The sequence below is a fragment of the Camelus ferus genome, chromosome 8, assembly GCF_009834535.1.
Source record: "Camelus ferus isolate YT-003-E chromosome 8, BCGSAC_Cfer_1.0, whole genome shotgun sequence".
Lineage (NCBI taxonomy): Eukaryota > Metazoa > Chordata > Mammalia > Artiodactyla > Camelidae > Camelus > Camelus ferus.
In genome coordinates, this window is record NC_045703.1 from 47,405,922 (window position 1) to 47,420,575 (window position 14,654).

General features: G+C 38.4%; 1 long non-coding RNA gene across 1 annotated transcript in view; it reads left to right on the forward strand.

Moving 5' to 3' along the window:
- LOC106730098 overlaps nt 1-13,332 on the forward strand; it is a 39,272-nt gene extending 25,940 nt beyond the window's left edge. The window contains exons 2-3 of the long non-coding RNA XR_001366532.2: nt 10,804-10,925; nt 12,968-13,332. This is a non-coding gene — a long non-coding RNA (uncharacterized LOC106730098). The remainder of the gene's footprint in view (nt 1-10,803; nt 10,926-12,967) is intronic.
- The last annotated feature ends 1,322 nt before the right edge of the window (nt 13,333-14,654 follow it).

Here is a 14,654-nt window from a genome sequence, read left to right on the forward strand (position 1 = left end):
AATATTCTTTTCAAAGATTTCTCATTGGCCTCTCCATGTGTTTCTGTGAATTTATGTCTGCTCTGAAGCATGAGAAGGTTTTTCTTCATAAAGCAACTCCTTCTCACTTACCCCATCTAAATAAACAGCTCCATCATCTACCAGTTGCTTGAGTAACAAATGTGGGAGGATTTCTCTCCTTTTCTTCTCCCCACATCAAATTCACTGGCAAATCCTGATGACTTTATTTCTGAAACATAGTCAGAATGTGTCAAGTTCTTTACTGTACAGATGTTTTGGTTATTACATTTAAAGCCAGCAGTCCTAGGACCTAGAGAACTCTTATGTCATAGGTGCTCAACAAATATGTGTAAAAATGAGTATTTTCATTCCTACACAAGGAGTGATAATCAAAGTATTTAGCAATATATATGGCAGGAGTTTGGACCATGAGCAGAAATACTAAAGTCCTGTAAGTTGCCTGCTATGCTAGATCTTAACTCTTCTATTACTGCATCCTGAGGCTGTTTGGAGGTTCTGGAGAGAGGATAGGATGGGACAGGAAGGTGGCAGCATTTGGGGGACTCAGAACAAGGGCTGCTTATCAACATGTAGAGAGAAATTTCTATATCTTAACAACTGAACGTTACATTTTGACTTTACCTGGTGTAATAGCCAAATATCAGCTACCACTTAGTTTTAGCTACCACCATTGCTCCCAGGATTTCTTAATTTCCAATATCTACCTAATTGCTAGAATTATGATTTAAATACAATAGTCATTCATCTTGTTCCCCTGTTTGGAATCTCCCAAAGGACTTCCCATTACCCTTATAATAAAACCCAAATCTATTCAGCCTTACAGATCTTTTTAGATTCCTTGACTCTGTCTTTGGACTAGATATTTCTTCTCTAATCCTCATGTGGCTGCCTTTTTCTTATCTTGGAAAAGAACTGAGCTGTAATCCTCTTTCTTCAGAGGGTAATTCTTTTGACTACCCAACATTAAGGAGCTTTCCCAGTCATTCTCTATCTCACCACTCTATTTTAATCCTCTGCCTGGAACTCCTTGCTACCAACTGTGTTTGTGTTTTCAGATTTGGTCTCACTCTCCTCACTTGAATTAAGCAGAGCACTGGAGCTTTATCTCCCTTGTTCATGACAGTATCCCAGGACCACCCAGAACAGTGCTGAGCACATAGTAGGCTCTTAGTAAATATTTATCTCTTGATTGAATGAATGAAGTAGATATGCATCATAAGCCAGAGTGTTAATTATTCCTCACCTTAGTATCAGCATTTCTCAAGTGTTCAGAGCTACTTAATTTCCATCATTGTGCTTATGAATGTCACAACAGAAGAAGTACGTGTACCCACATTTGGGAGACGATCCCATCAATAATTCACTAAAATTGAAGTGCTAAAAAAATATAACTCTACTAGAGAAGGTAAAAATACTTATTTTATCATAGAAGCAAATTTTTACCTGAAGTATGCGGTTCTGGTAATGCTCCTGAAAATGTATCCTTTCTCCAAGAAAAGTAACTTGAGTATTCATTTCATTTGCTAGAAAACACTCTGGCTGCCAATATAATCACCTTGCAGCAATAACAAATAAATGTACTTGTTACCTAAATATTACCTAAATATTAACCAATCATCATGAATACAGAAAAATACACCTTGATTACAGAAAAAGATACTTAGGTACAAAGATTATAAATATTAAAATGAAGTAGGAAAGAAGAAATCTGGTAAGTTTTCTATTCGATTTTAATTTTTATTCCATCTTGTAAATTCTAAGTAGTATCAGGCAAGAGTGAATTATTGCTTCATAATCCAGCAGCCCCGTGATTTGTAGACTATTTATTTACTACATCAATAAAAGGGTGGACAGGCAAAAAACCCCGTGAATCCTGAATTCATACATGGATGTGAAAATATTACTACTCTGCTCGACTTAACTTGTCCTCGATTCCTCGGGAATAATGAGTTTGAGAGGGTCCAGGGAGAGCTTTTCCTGTTGCGTATTTTCTTTGTTTCCGTCAGCTGTATCAGATAGGTTAGAAGTGAAACATGACATTCTGACAGTGAATCCAGCAGACAGATTCTTGGCTGCATTCTCAGCTACACTTGAACTTCTGCTAAGCATGTGATGAAAGAGTGTTTTCAACTGCACCAGCTGTGGAGAGGTTAATAAAACAAAAGAGGAGAAACAAAAGTGCTCACAGCAGAAAGCTTCTGGCTTTGCTGATTTTTCTGGTTGCAAACAATGTGTCAGAGGGCTGTAAGGGCTGTATTGTTTTGGTCTTAAAATCATTTTAAACAAGTTGGGTTTCTGAATTAAAAATTGCAGAGGAATAAGGAAGTCGCACATGAAATGCGATCTTACACGTTTGGTCCAAGAAACTGAAAGTTCTTACTTTGCCATAGACAACTGGAAGGAAGGCAAATTGTATTTATTTTATTGGTAGCCTTGATGGTTGATGCCATCAATAAAAATCTGTACAGGCTCTCCGATTCTCAAGATATGTGAAAATCCAGGTGGTCTTGCCTTGGGCCTAGAGACTTGCGATTTCTGTCCCCCTTCCTGTGTCTCCCTGTTCCAAGAAAGGACCATGGGATATGGAGACTTGCCCGGACTGCTTCTGAGAAAGTGATTTCTCAATCCTGTCTCGTGCAGAGAAGGTCAATGGCTGACCCACAAACCATTTAAAGCGGGAGGAGGAATTAAGCAATACCCTAGGAGACCAATGGCATCAGCCTTTCCCTAAAAGTTAGCTGGGACAGGAGGGCCATTCACTAACTTTCATGACTCCTCCCCCAGCCCTCTGCTTCCCCATGACTACTGTCCAACAGCCCACATGCTGAAGTCAGCTCTGCTGTTGCTGCATTCCCATCCTCGTACGCAGAAGGAGGGTGGGACGAGTCCCATCACTTCACACAGACTTCCATCAGGAGGAGAGAAATAAAACCAACCTTTTCCTGTCAACTTCCCTACTGGCTGTCGCACTGGAGGCCTAAGTGTTTGGGGGCATCATGTATGAGATTCACATACATCGTCCTCTGAGCGACATGGCATTTGTGTTTGTTGAGTTGAACAAGGGCAGAAAAACACTATAGACATTGAAAATTGGCAATAATTGAAAGAAACTTTAAAAGTTATTTCTCACTGTAGTTTGTCTAATATCTACCTTCATCATTTCATCCAGCGGTGACTTAGGAAACTCAGAGATTCAGAAATTTCCACTGAGATAAAATGGATGTGTTGGAGACTGTTTCTGAATAGTGGCAGGACTTCCCCCGAGTTCTAACACCGTCTCCTTCCCCATATCCTCCTGACCCCCAGGCCTCTAGCCAGCTCCAGCATATCCATCCTCTCTGCCTTTGAACCTTCTCTTTACTCATGCAGTTCCTCAAGGAGCCTTCTCATTGGCTCCTGGTGTTAATCTCTCAAGCACTGGAGCACGATGGAAGCAAACATGCGTGTTCTGTACCAGAAGACCATCAGTTGCACCAACATCTTGATGTATTAGGTTTGGAAATTAGGGAATGGTTCATCACAACAGTGAGGAATCTGTCCTTTTAAACTGTATTTGCTGCAAATGTGATTTGGCTTATACAAATGTGACCTGCTGAGAGGTCTGTTTCGGAGTACTCTAAGTCACAAACTGAGATATCCCTGGCATAAAGATGCCTAAAAGAGAATATGCAGATAAGTTCACATGTTCATAATTTTACAAATAAATTTGCAAATGAGATAAAGAGAGCAATTGAACAAAGGTGGAGAAGATATTGAGTTGGTTGGAACAGCATGTGAGATACTGTTTCCCCCCAATTCTGTACAATGTAACCATAAAACTTATCAAATACTGATCTGCATATCAAGATAATGGTAGTTTTCACTTCTGTTTCATTCTGCAACCAACCTATGAAGAGGAAAGCAATGCAGCATTTTTCCATCCCCCACCTTTTCCTTAAGAATTCAGTAATCCAGATAACATGACTTTACCTGTGTATCACTTATGAGACATCACTGGCAATTGAAGAAAAAGGAAAAAAAAAAAACCAAAAACAGTTCCAGGGTGAGACATCTTCAAAGATCACATTAAAAGCACCGTTCTTAGTATGAAAGCAAAACTGTATTCTTTTCTTTCTTTTTAAAACAACTTTATTGAGATATAATAGACAAAAAACTGTACATATGTAATGTATATAATTTAACGAGTTTGGAGATAAGAATAATACATAAGGAGAATAGGAGGAAACTTTTAGAGGTGATGACTATTTTACGGCATAAGCACTCTCTTAAAAATGAACTGTTCTCAAATTCTAATTGTCCTTTATATCTTGCCCTGGCCAAGACTTGTATATCTCCTTCTGCTAGCATACTGAACTCTATTTCTGCTTTTTATAATAACTGGCTATGGTAACAAAACATCTATTCTATAGCAAAACTGTATTTTAAGTTGTGTAACTTATTTTTCTAAACCTCTGAAGTAAGACTAAGAGTGTCTGGCTAAATATAAAGAAGAGAATTCAATATATGTGTAAAACCAACATACCTAGCAGAGAATGTGCAAATAAATTTAAGGTTCTCCATCTCTCTGTACCTATTCAGTAGGCAGTGTACTTCTTATACACTGATTTCTGATAGCAGAGGTGAACATGAATGAATTCCCATAATACAGTCTTTAAAAACACGTATAACTTAACAACCCAGTAACATTAGCTTTGAGGAGACACTCGCTTTCTCATTCAGAGCATACTTCATCTTGGCATTTTCTTCAGAATTGTTACAATGTGTGAATACATTCAGTGGGCAATAAGCAAACAGAAATTTCACATCATCTTCATCTTGGTTTGGAAGGAATAGAAACAGCATAACTGTTGGCCACGGAGACGCTGTGCCTTTCCCAAGAGACAAGAAGTGCTGGGCGTGGAGGCTTAGCTGTGGAGGCGCAAGATTACAGGTCTTGGAACAAAATATTATTCTACATGGCCCAACAAGGCATGTTATCAGATACTTAGTACTGGCTGCCTACCTGGGCAGCGCACCAAGAGGGAGAAGCGTGTGGGATAGAGAAAATAATTATTTGGAGGCTGTTATTCAACACTTAAGACCCATGTGAGGGAGCAAGGGGACAATGTCTCATACCGCAGTCTGCATTAAAATGTCTCCTACTTCTGTTTTTAGAAATATGTTGTTTTATTTGAGTCAAAATTTTATTTTTTAAATACAAAATTAGAACAATAGGAATAATAGCATATGGTTGAGCAAACAGAAGGGGTCACCTGCTGCTCTTGTTAGTATTAGCCACTGGGAGAGCCATGCTGAGTTGAATCTGAGGAAAAGATGAGGGTCTCCCCCTCTCAGCTGTGACTCCCTTGTCACAGGGCCCTTTGGCCCTGGAAAGCGAGTGAAGAATTGAACACCTAGAGAGATGGCTGACTCTTGGCCAGGTTACCTCTGCTTTAGGGCTAAACAGAATAAACGAGGGGCCCGTTGCAACACTGGAGAACTTTGCTTTGATAACTGAAAATCTGAAAAAGTTTGCCTGGAGAGACTCACAAGTTTGCCCTCCTGAAGAGCTTGCTATCCTGATTGCCTAAGTCTGACTTTTTTGTCTATTCTAAAATTGTCTCTGAGGATGAGCATTTTCATGTATGGACCGTAACACATAGAGTATGTGCATGTCTTTGCTTACCAGGGGTCAGATTCTCCCTGGAGTCTCTAACTGCTATTAAAAGTCACAAAACAAGTACAAGATGGTAGGATGAAGCTTGACAAATAGCTTTCTAGAGATGACATTGTGAAGTAAATTTCAAATGCTTCAAACTCTCTGTTTTATTACCATTTACTTCAAATGGTAAATTATTTAAAAAGAGATTTTATGTTTTCTCAATCATGTACTGCAAAATGAAAGACTTTGGGGAAAACATTTTAACAAACTAATAAATCTCAGTAAAGTTCCATAAATTTGCTTTTTAAAATTATTTATTACATCAAGGCCAAATATAAATTTTATAGTTTTGTCAGAATAGTGTCTGTGGGTCTTTAAGAGTAAAGTTTTTTTTTCCCTAGAAGACATTTAATGAAACACCAATCTCATTTCTAACTTGTTGTTACCCTTTGCAATTTTCACAGTTAGATATTATTTTGTATTACTATATCTGCTATTAAGATTTACCCAAAAGCTTGGTTTTCTCCTCTGTCTTCTTTACTCAATGACAGATCTCAATAACATCATCATCGCCATCATCATCATCATTATTATCATCATATCACTCGCTGGGAGCCCAATATATGACAGTCACTTTGTGTACATTATTTTGTTATGAAAACCCTGCAGTGTTTACAGGTGAGGCTTAGAAAGTTAAATAAGGCTCCACGGCTAGTAAGCAGTGGCTCTAGTAGAATCAGGTTTTTCCCTTTCAAAATTCTTTACTGTCCCTAATTCTGAAATAGATACAATTATCAAAAACATATAAAATACTGGCTATCTGAGCATGGCAAAAGAACATTTATAAGCATTAATATATCCATTGGAGCAAATCCTTTGCAGTTAAAATGTCCTGTGTTTGTGTCTTTAAAATCTGAGAATCTGGGGCTCTACCACACCATAAACTCTGTTGGTTTTTGTTCTGTTCTCAAAGCACTTAACTCTCTGCCAGAGAACAGTTCAAACATGTTGGAAGCATCAAGCTTCCTGAATTGGACAATGCATAGTTTGGTTTAAAACTGATATAACAATCGGAAATTCTACTTATCCACTGAATCATATTGATTACACGCCAGAGTCTTGTTCTTTATCCTAACCACACTCTTCCTATTTTTTTTTTTTCATCTGCAGAATTCTCATAGCCTACAAAGCAAATTTCAAAAACCAATATTCAAAAGGATGAAAGGGCTTAGGTAACTTGATAAAAATTATAAAGAGGAAATCAATTTCAAAGATAACTCTAAGTATCATGAATCTATAAGTAGCATCTGAGCTCTTGACAACAAAGTCATGTTACTTTATATTTTCAGAAAATCAAAAAAGAAAAAACTTAGAATAAAAATAAAAGTAGAGATAAGGCTTAAAATTGGAAAGCAGTTGTGGAGATGGAGAGAAAGACACACAGGAATGTTTAGAAAAATCAGTTAACAGTGATCCAAAAGAGACAACCCTCGGGGCAGAGAAACATACAAAGATAAACACTGATGGAAAATAATCAGGGCACAAGGTTTTAATTCAAAATAAATTTTCCAAATTGCGGATCCTGTTTGGAATATGTGTCTTAGAGTTTTTGTGAGCCTATTGCAGTGGGAAAGCACACTGCATTTGGAATCAGAGGTCCTGGTTTAGGTCTAGCTCAGACATCTATCTATGTTTTCTTGGAAGAGCTACTCACAGCCATGTTTTCTTACGTATAGATCAAAGAGATGCTATTAAATGCCTCCTAGTCCTAAAGAACTCAATCTAGCAGTGAGTAGAATTTAGAATGACACCTTATTCCATGGCAAGATATCATTTTCTTATCATTTACTGATACTATACTGATAACAAGCTGCTTAGAACCCAATAGCATTCAGAGAACCTATTCCTTTAAGTAGTAGCTTTACTCTGTCACTGCCACAGCTATATGTTGCTAATATTATTCCAGTATCTTCTCAGATCTTACTGTATACAGCGCATATTTGATCTTCCTTACTATGCAAATAAAAGGTTGATATTTTAAGGTTTGTTGCTGTTCTTGAGGTCTAGATTAAATCATTGTACAACTGGTTGCTACTGTAATTTGGGTCCTCTGTAGAATATACTTTAGTTTTTTGCTTAAATTCTCCCTATAATTGCCAAAGTAGCAAACCCTTTCATTACAAATACACAATAATGCATGAAAGTATAGCGTTGTAGTTAGAATAAATTCTAACATGGCCTAATGGATTGCATGTTAGGAAAAAAGGCAGGGTGAGTTTCACATTGGAATGTTCATACAGATTTTATGGTAACATGGATAATTATTTTTCTTCTGGCAATAAAGAGAAGGAGTTCTTTTTCCATCTCTTTTGGTGCTTTTTAAATCCCTGCCAATACATTTGAATTGTATAAAAATAAGTTCTCTCTCCCTCTCTCTCTCACATGCACACACACATCCACACACACACACCTCTGGGCAAATCAATGGGAAATCTGGGCATTTCTCCTGTAGGAGATGATCACTGGGGGCCGTGACTGTTGAACTGGGCTTCATTATGCATTAAGGAAGCCTAGTGCTAACTATGGGCCCATGCCGGAGTTTGAGAGGCTGGTTTGAGGGAAGGAAACAGAGAAAGGAATCAGTATTTCTCTGAACATAACTATATTTTGTCTCCTAATACGGTAACTTTTAGCTCTGTGATCTTAGGAAAGCACAGTATCCTATTCTGTAATGGAAGTATAAACATAGTATCTTTGTTGCAGAATTATCAGTAACAAATGAAAATATTCACTTCTGTGCTCTGTAAGCTCTTGAAAGAGTAACCTGTTTATTATCTTTTTTAGAGGTGGGTGGATCGACTTTTTTTTTTCTTTTTTATCAAATGAAAATAAGGGAATATTCCAACAAATAGAAGTTAAAATAAAGCAAATGGGAAACGTTCATGAGGATTATAGGAGAGATTTTTGAATTCTAGATTAACAGATGTTTAGAATGTTGGAATGAGTAAAAATCAAATCATGAACAAATCAGATCCTTTTATCTTCATAAAAAAATGTAAATAATTAATTCTCCAGGAAGTGTTTTTAGATCTATAGAATGTATTTACACGGGAGTCAGAAAAAAAATAACTTTTCATTGAGGCTGAAACAGATTTATAGAAGTGGGGCTAACATAGACTGGTCCCTCTGTTCCCTCAAAGAGTTTACAAAACCAAAATGGTCCCCTGGTGCAATGATATCTATTTAAAACTGTTCTTTTTTGGTCAGGGGTCTTAACTTGGAAGATTTCTTTCTTACTGGTTTTCTCAGCCATCCTGGTATGAGCAGATGTGAAAAGCATCTAATGTCAGCTAGTGTTTAGAGAATCAATAACCATTCACAAGAAAACATTAGTAGAAGTAGGCAGAAGGCAGTGACATAGAAGGATCCCATGTGCTTTTATCTCCAAGGTGGCCGAGAAGGTGGTCATCATGGAGAGGAAGGACCTGGGTCAGTTAAGACTCCTGTTCTTCATTTACTGCATTTTACTCAAGCCTTAGTAATCACAGGACCCCAGCATGGGTGAACAAGGCAGTGGTTCAGGATCAATGAACTCCCAGTGACAGCAAGGAGCCTGGTCATTCTCCAACTACAGTGGTGCACAGTGAACAGGTACATGGCTTGCTTAAGGTAGCTGAAAAAGTGGAGATTCCACCATGACATGATAAAGAGCCCTTTCTACCATATCTCTCAGCTGTGGGACTCCTTAAAAATATCACATCCCTGTATTTTAACTAGTCTTTAACATTAGTCTATCATATCTGAAGGTATGCTTACATGCCTGTTTATGTTTCTCATAAGTGAGAAGCCACTTTGATGAATTCAAATGCTGCATAATTAGAACTTTGTTTCATATAACGATTATTTTTTATATGGAAAAAATTGATATGGGTAGAAAACCAGTCTCTTAGAAATCAGGTTCTTAAATATGTTAAAACAGTGAAAACTACAATAAATTTGTAGAAGTGTAAGTTTTATATTTATTTTTGGGTATGTAAATATAGTCTACTCTTCCAATTTGCTTCTAGGGTGCTAATTAAATTATTTTGCTATATAATCTGAGGCTTTTTAAAAGTTCTAAAGTTTATAGATGTAAAATCTATACTCCTTCTATATTATAAATTTTATTTTCTAGAAAAATGAATATTGTTTTGGCCTTTATCCACAACATGTATAGGCAATGAGGGGCCATAGGCAAGAAAAGATAGTACATTGCCTATAAAACCCTCCTTTACTTGGACTTATTTAATGCATACCAAAAGCACACATTATAAAGACAATTTATTCATGTTGTATATAAATAAGTAATAAAAAGCAGATATATTGCAGAAACAAATAGTATAAAGATTACAGCACTTACTAGATTTCAGGACTGTTGTTTCCATTTGTTTCCATAATATTTTAAAATATTTTCCAAAACGTGCAGTTTTAAATTTTGTGATATTGCACCGAAGGAAATTTGCTTCAAGTAAATTCTTAAGAAGCAGGAAACATCCTGTAGTTTGTTGTCATACCACAATAAAAAATACTCAGTTATTTACCTAAAGCATAGGTAAATACAGGTTTCCCCACTATCTGAAAGTAGATCATTGATCTGAAACCTTCTGTAAGCCAAAACAGTGTGAAGCGAAGAAGCAGTTACGTTAGGACACAACTTGCTAAAGGATGCACAAAATAAATCGAGATAAAGCACAGAGCCTCACGGACACAGTTCAAAGCTATGGTAGCGAGATGCTGGGCGCAGTTTCCAGGGAAGGATCCTGGGGGAGCCACTCTTGCTGCCTCTATTCAGCTAACTGCAAAACAAACACTGACTACTATTTTCACTTTTCACCTTTTTTTTTTTTTTAAAAAAAAAAGCAAAAATCCTTTCTAGATTTCTTCCTGTTAGTGAAAATAGGTATTAATGTAGATCTTTTGTAAAAGTGAAGTGGACGAAAGAGAACTTTCGAAAAGCGAGAGAGACCAGTAATTCTTATAACACTCATTTGGGCCTCCGTTTTACTGATACCGACATGATGGGAACATTGTTTATGCAAAATCTTGGACTTACACTTGAAATTGTTTGCTTCTTTTTGCTTTTATTTATTGGAACGGTGAAGATGGAAAACCAGGAGCACCCGGGAGCACATTTCAGAGGAAGCTCTGAGGGCAGGAGGTAGACCATGTTCCTGACTGCCATCAGGAACTGGGCCACGGGAACACGGATGTCACTTTCCCAAAGGTACATGAATTAGGTACATCTTTATTTTCATGTTCTGGTCTCTCTCTTTCCACTACAATATTTCTGTTTTTCTATTTATTTTTTATGAGTCTTTATTAGCTATGGTCATGAGAGAGAGCACTGATACCCATCAAAGGCAGTGCTCTGAAAATTTTCAGCAATAATGACTGCTAACGTTTTTTTGAATGCTAGGTGTCAAGTACTTGATTGAATTCTTCATTTTTAAAGACACTTGTTTTTATTGTTCAATGCCTTGGACAAAGAAAGAAGTTTTATCAAAATTGCAAGTGACACAAAATTAGGAGGATTAGCTAATGAGTTAGTTAGAATGTTTGTATTTTATAAGCTTGAAAGACTGGTTGGAACAAAGAAGTTGAAATGCAACAGTATAAACAAAAAAACCTTACGTTTAGATTCAAATAATCAATTTCTTGGATGGATAATGGTGAAAATCTGATTTGGTAGTAAGTGTAAAAATACTTCAGGTTTTACTGCAAGTTCATGTAACACAAGAGTGTGGCTCTCTTGCTAAACACCTAACTCAGTCCATCCTCTATTAACTGCAACATGGCGTCCACATCACGGGAATTATTAGTCTAACCTCATTCACTGCCGGTCACACAGGAAGTGCTGGACACCACACTTAAGGGGAGAAGTTGACAGCAAACTGGAACATGTTCAAAGGAGGGATGGTGAAGGGTCTGGAAACCATATCATACAAGGAATAACGGAGGAATGTGTTCATTTAACCTGAGAAAATGACGAGTTGTGTTAAAAATTTCAAAGGCTGTTCCACAGAAGAGGTCAGTTTTTCTGCAGAGTTATAGAACTACAAGTGAACAGGGGTAGTCACAGGGCAGTAAATTTGAGCTCATGGAAGAAAATACTTTTCTGACAATTAAAATGATCACGAACGGGCTGAGACAGTAACAGTGAGTTGCTGGCCACTGAGACTGCAGGCAGGGTCTGTGTGCCCACCTGTCAGAGCAGTAAAAGAAGATAGTCAGGGCTGCAAAGTCTTTTTGAGTTGAGGTAGAATCTATGAGAATCTATGACAGAAGTTTTATTTACTTCCTTTAAGAAGCATGGTCAGGATCTCAGGCAAAATTTCCATGACAAACCAATTAGGATATTCTTATGCCTTCGGGGAAAGTGGTTCCCTAAAGCTGAGGCTCCCTCCAACACAGACAGACACACAGACACACACAGACACACACACACACACACACACACACACACACACTGCCCCTCTACACTTGTATGTTACATCTTCCCTTCTTTGCCATCTCTTCATATGTTAAAAAGGGGACAGGGTCCATAAATGAAAAACAGAAGGATACGTTTAAATCAAAGTCAGGTTCAGCAACTGTAGCAGAAGCATTTTCCTTAGGTATATTTCTGATTCTAACCACAATGGTTCATGATCTAGCTCGGTGCACTTGTGCACATCAGCCAGGCTGTTGCCTTGTACTTTGTGTGGGAAAAGGTGTCCTGGAGACACAGTCAGATCTAAACACTAGTAATGTTTGTTGTATAACCGAGGTCATGAAGGTGTTGCATTAAATTACAAAAAATAAAGTCACAGATGCATGTGTATTTTCTTGGGGACTGTCGGGTAGAAACAATCTATGAAAGGCTAAGATGTACTGTTGTCAGCATCCATCTGTACGTAGGTTTGTAAGGCTGCTGGGGCATGTGTATTGGTGACCACTGTATTCTTCAGTGTAAATCCTTCACACTCGATGGGAAGAGCAGGTCATGCATTTAGGAACTGAGAAATAGACACGGTGGGGATGAGATTTTCTCCTGATTCCTCCCTCCCTCCTTCTCTTCCTTCTCCTCTTCCTCTTTTTCTCTTCTTTTCCTTTTTCTAACAAAGGGGCACAATTTTTTTTTTGAGCTCCTGCCCCATCCCCAGCTGGTCTTCAGTCTAGAGATTAAGAATGTTCTTTTTGTTTAGGTCTGGCCTTTTAAATTTTTCCTGTGCGTTGCTGTTTGTTGCCTCCACAGCTTTACAGTGTATTTTTCTTTTTGTCAAACAGGACAGCTTGAACTATGGAGAAACTACTAATAAAATTTCAAGAGGTCAGCCCAGCACATATTGAATAATGACTGCGGAATGTTTTCCCTATTGTTGTGCGGTTCCGGCCTGGCAGCCCTGGCCAGGGTGGCTCGGCCCAGCCTGCCCGGTGCAGTGTGGGGCCTTTAACCACGGGGCAAGCCATTAACCGGCCGGTGAAGGAGCAGCACATTGTTGTGTTAAACCACAACAGCGTCTGTGGAATCCAAGAGCCATAAAGCCCTAGCTCTGATGCTGCCTGACACAGGCATAATTCATGAACTCTGTAATTTAAAGGGATTTCAATGCAATTGTAAAACTAATAAAAAATGAAATGCTTTGGGGAAACATTGGTACATTTTAAAATCAACGGATTCTACTAATTTAAAAATACAATCAGCCTGGTAGCTCCTCTGTGTGTGTGAAGGTAAGTCAGATTAAATCTGATGCCAGTAGTTTCAAGTAAGTTCATAGTATTGCTGTCGGACCCAAGAGAAAAAAAGGAAAGAAAGAAAATGCCAGAACAATTTATGGCCTGTAGCCAGTAACAAAGTGTTTCTCCCTGTACCTTTTTATCATTTACCTCCCATATGTTGATTATGCCCAACTTAAAAAAAAAATTTTTTTTGAGGAAGGTAACTTTCTAGAAGGTTTAGATTTCAGTCTGGATTAAAAAAAAAAAAAAAAGCCTCAAATGAAAGGCTCTCTTTAATCAGATAATTGACTAGTCCGTAATTTTAGCCTGTCTGTGACACACCAGTTGGCAGGTACGGAGGTGCGCAGTCCTGAGCCTCCACCTCCTTTCCCCCTTCCTAACCCCCTGGGACTGTCACTGAGCTTCCCTGTCTTACTGCTGGTCTCCAGAGACTGGCCCCAAATATTTTGATGTTCAGAAAAGGAGAGCCAGCTGTCAGAGGTGACCAGGCAGATGGCACAAAAGGGACGGAGTCACCCACCAAGGGGGGAAGTAGGGCCCCACCAAACAGCTGTCTTAGATCCACAGCACCCACATTTCAAACTGATCCCCGGTTTCCTGAAATCCTGTCTCTGAAGTTGTTTGGGAGGCTTTGGTGGGGCTTTGAATACAAGCACATTAACTCTTCTATTTTAACTCACCCATCATGAGTAATGGCAGCTCAGAAATGCCCTCTATAATGTCACGTCACAAAAAGCTCAGAAAATTATCCCTTAGCCCTATTGTCTGCCTGTTTTCTTTTATTCCTTCCCTACTCATCACGTTCCCTGGCAGCCATGAATGAAATGTAACATGCTAAATGACTGACATCCATTAAAGCTCCTCGACAAACCTTGGACTGGGTTTTGAAAGGCCCTTGGAAGAAAAAGGATTGTGTGCTCTTTGAATCTTGGTCTGCTGAATGGCTGCCAAGTGAGGGCTGCTCCATTCAAAGGGCTGAGTGAATAAATGAGAATAACATCCTTGGGGACCTGCAGGATCGGTTTACTCTGAAAATGCTCAGCTTCACAAAGGGTCAGAGTCACAAGGTAAATGAAAATGGCTAGGAGGGGACTTTGATGGCCGAAACACGGTAACCGTAGAGGACTTGAAAGAAAACTTTATTTTAAAAAATTTTTTAAAAGAGGAAAAAGAAAGAAGCGGAGGAAAGGGAGGGAACCTCAGAACTGCAAAGTCAATTGATAAGAACAGAACA